The sequence below is a fragment of the Octodon degus genome, unplaced genomic scaffold, assembly GCF_000260255.1.
Source record: "Octodon degus isolate 3935 unplaced genomic scaffold, OctDeg1.0 scaffold00103, whole genome shotgun sequence".
NCBI classification, from domain to species: domain Eukaryota; kingdom Metazoa; phylum Chordata; class Mammalia; order Rodentia; family Octodontidae; genus Octodon; species Octodon degus.
Genome location: NW_004524679.1, coordinates 8,365,523 through 8,370,058, shown reverse-complemented (window position 1 = coordinate 8,370,058; position 4,536 = coordinate 8,365,523). Strand labels below are relative to the sequence as shown.

The 4,536-nt window shown below is 33.5% G+C and overlaps 1 pseudogene; it reads left to right on the top strand.

The window, feature by feature from the left end:
* Positions 1 to 4,536, top strand: part of LOC101585487 — a 25,271-nt pseudogene that overhangs the window by 17,619 nt on the left and 3,116 nt on the right.

The following is a 4,536-nucleotide window of genomic DNA, read 5'->3' as shown; positions in this document are numbered from 1 at the left end:
CATTTGACTGCTTGAGGATTTTTGTGGAATTAAGATTTCTGAAATTCAGCTCACTTGAAAACTAGGATACCATACAGTTTTCTATGCTGCAGAATTTCTGTTGCTGATGACTTTGCACAGTCAGTGTTAAGGGCTGATGCCTTAGTAAATGCTTTCTTTAGTACTTCAAAACAATGTTTGCAAAGTAATTAGCTTCAGGTTGGGTACTGTAAGACTCGATGTTTAGCATCATTCAAAAGGAAACAAAGGTTGAAAAGATTGTACAGGAAGGATTCTAGCTTCATCTATTTCAAGTATCAAAGAAATACGAGGCTCAAATCTCTCTATATTGTAAGTGAAGATACAAAGCTTTGGGGGAATATTACACATGCTTCGAAGTAAAATGCTTATTGAACAAGCTTCACAGGCTAAGTGTTCATCTTTGCTAGGCTGTTTAGAAGTGGGCCTTTAAAAAATTTTCAGTGTGAATATTTACTAAAAGTTGATAAGGAACATATTTTGCTATAAATACATGATACTAGAGAAAAAAAATCCAAACCTCCTAACCTATTTCATTTTGTTTCCTGTATCAGACACAAAAGCTACAACTCTTGTTACATAGGTCCTGCTTTACCTTGGTCTTAACCATCCAGCAGAAAAATATAACAACAAAATAGAACAAGTAAAGCCATGCTGCTATGGTGAGCTGTCGCAGACTCAGGTCAACAATTTCTGACATTGCCAATGAAGCAGAAGACCCAATATTATTATGGACTAACGAACTCTTTTAGATCATTTTGCTGATTTAGCACACCTATAATATTCAAATAACGGAATGCAGCAAAAAAGGTTTACAGATGAATGTCAATTTTGTATCTGTGTATTTACAGTTGATAGTATAGATATACAGTTACATTTCCTTGATGAATAGAGGGATTTGTTCTAATGGTGTTTGTAGACAGGATATCATGTCCACATCTTGTACAGCAATTAACCACTGGGAGGAATGTATGCAATGTGTTAATTTTTGAAACTGTCCTACCAATTTGATTTGAAACGGTCTCATTGCAATTTGTTTATCAATAAAATTATGGAAAAATGATCAATAGGAATGGAGAAGACACTTCTGCTAGCTGATGCCGCAGTACCGGGGGAACTTCATGTCACAATACAGTAGATCATTTGCATTCTTGTGAAAATTGCCATTTTGAAGGAATGCTACTTCTTCTGATATTGAAATAAAATCTGTTTCCATAAAAAAAGGACTAAGAGTACTTTTGTGGGGTTTTTGTTTGTTTACAAATAAGTAGGCTATTTAAGCTTGCCAAATAGTTAACAGTAATGTACATGTTTACTAATGATACACTTCAACTTTTCCATGGGTGCACAAATAGGTACAAAGACATACACATTACTGCATTAAGAATCCTGGAGTTATGTTGTAGAAGATAGCTTCAGCTATAATTTTCAGACAGGATGATTAGCTGACTGAAATATACAAAATTTTTTCTAATGAATGTTTTTACTATAAGTTTTATGTGCAGTTATACTCAAAATTTCACCACAATACAATACATGAAAGTGAATGGTCATTCCAGAATTTAGATTTGATCATATAATCTTAAACTAATGATTAGTGAACCAATGATTGCTGAGAATTTGTGAAGCCTTTGTTTTAGAATATAAATCATTGTCTATAGTATGATTTAGGTGACACTAGATAGTGGATAACATATTCCCAATAAATTTTATAGCAGTCAAAAATTACATGCTTTCTGTCCTTTTAAAAGTGTGTTTTATATTACAATAAATTTTGTCTTTTTTTAAAAAACAGGTTTTATTGGTTAGGCACCCTCTGATTAATTTTCCCAATTTTCAATGCTAGCCATGTTCGCTTATGACTTCTTTCTAAGAGGGAAACCGAGACTATTGGGAGCCACTGGAGGTGGAAATGTGTCATATGTGGGAGGGCAAGACGAGGTCCAATTATCTAAAGCACTCAAGCTGCCTAAGTCTTTAAGAAAACATATGCCTGGTCATTGTGGACTATTATTTACTAGGCAACATTGTGTTTGGTTACTTTACAAAGATATAAATAATCACCACTATTGTTTTATTGTGAGTCTTTTCCATCAGACTTGGTCCACTACCTGACCTCAGCTATTATCTTTTGTTTTTAAGTTCTGAAGCATCTCAGTATTTTTTTCCTGTGGACTACCAAAAGACCAATGGATCCCTACACAAAACTCCACAGTAGAAATAAGAATGCCTTTCTGTGTGCATTGAAGATTCACTCACCATTAATTCCAACTTATTGCTCAGGACACAAGAATAGTCATGATCCAATGTAGATAACGTGGTAAAAGGGTATAAAGAAATAAATAAATTGTGACATCATCTTTACTGTGTAAATTCTAGGCATATCTAAGAAAAAAAGACATACACTACATATATGTCATGTGAGGTGTTTTGAAGGCATATGTTGCATTTTGAACCAAAAATTTATCATCATAAAAATCTCTTGTTTATACATTGGGTTTTTTCCATAATTTTATTGAGAAACAGATAGCAATGTGACGGTTTCAAACAAAATAGGTAGGACAGTTTCAATAATTAACACATTGCGTACGTTCTTCCTAGTGGTTAATTGCTGTACAAGATGCGGACTTGACATTCTATTTACAAAAATAATTAGAACAAATCCCTCTATTCATTAAGAGAATGAAATATAGTTCTATCCTAATGAATTTGAATACACAGATACAAAATGGATATTCAACTGTATCCCCTCTTTTTGTTAAGTTCCATCATTTAAATATTATAGGTGTGCAAACTCTGCAAAATATTCTAAAAGGGTTCAGTAGTCCATAATATATTGGGTCTTCCGCTTCACTGGCAATGTCAGAAATTTTTCACCTGAGTCCCCTACAGCTCAACATATCAGCATGGCTTTACTTCTTCTACTTTGTTTTTAAACTTTTCTGCTGGATGGTTAAGACGAAGGTAAAGCAGGACCTATGCAACAAGAGTTGTAGCTTTTGGGTCTGATAAAGTCAGTGAAATCCCCTCAGGATTTATCCTGAGATCCTGTATCTCAGATTGTAGAACCTTTCTCAGTGTCAGCCATGTGGATGAGCAACAGCCATTGTTTGGTCAATGTGCAGTCTCTGAAAGCCTAAGAGAATATTTTCTCTCCATGTGACTCTCCTTAGGCACACTCTACATCATCGATCTTTGGCCTCATAATCTCTTTTATCAGAAAATTTGGGAATCTACCGAGTTATCTGATGTTACAGTACAAGGTGTAACATGTCCTGAGTGTTAAGTGACCTTGGAAGGTTAGGGCCAAAATGTCTGCCTCCCTTGTGGTCTACCTTTTTCTCTAATTTTGGACTGCAAACATGTTGTTAACCATCCAGAAGAAAAGCTTTTTGTTATTATCATACAATCTAGGCTGTTAAGCTTAACCTCCCTATCTGTCTGAATATCAAATATCTTAGACATAACATGGAAAAGGTATTTTTCATCTAGTATTGATATGTTGAACTTTAAATCTCTATAGAATATGATGAAAAAGCATTTAAATATTAAAATGTATTTTAAAAAATTAGGCATAAAGAATTACAATTTGGAATACCTGTGCATCTGTAGAAATGAAAATATTTAGTACAGCACAAGGTTAACAGTCAATTTTTACACTCACATGAAAACTTTATACCAGAGCATGTTTAAAACAAAACCTTAATGTCTGGAAAACTTATTTTTTAATGTATCTGTTACAGGTTCTTAATACATAGCTTGGACTTTAGTCTTCCTCCTGATTTGTTTTCCTCCTCCCCAAATCTGGAATTATACTCATACACAATACCTCATCTTGGTGGCCAGCTCAATCCACCCAGGGATTTCTAGCTTGGCATGAAGTATTGGGAATCGAACATTCATCCTTTGCTTACCTAAAAAGGCACTTAATCCTCAAAGCTATCTTGCCATATTTAAACTTAACCTTTTCATGATGATCATTACAAACATATCACAATAATACAGTATCAATAACATTATATATATATCACCTATAAAGCTATGGACATCATTGGACTTTCCTATCAATGAACAAAGGCAGTTAGCTCATTATTTATTTACCAAATAGAGCCCTGACTGATAATTTTCAAAGACTGATATGAGCTCATTTAGTTATATTAACAAAGTTCCTTGACCTCCCAGAGAAACAATTTTGAAATCAAATTCACCAACTGGTAAGACCAGTGTAGATCATGCTTTTAAGTACTCAACATAAATTAAGTTTTGAAAAATGATAGAAAAATTCAAAGCAAAGAAATGGAAAAAAAATAAATCTTGATATCATTTTATAACAATAAAATACTTTAATTGTTATGTATGACAGAATTCAAGGAATTGTAGGATTAAGGACACAATTGTGCTAAAATTTTAGCCTTACATTGAATCCATCATTTTAGGTAGAAATTAAATGAGGGTAGGAATCAACTAGATTTGATCTGCTATTTCTGCCTATAGGTTGCCTTTCATTTTCATTTTTTT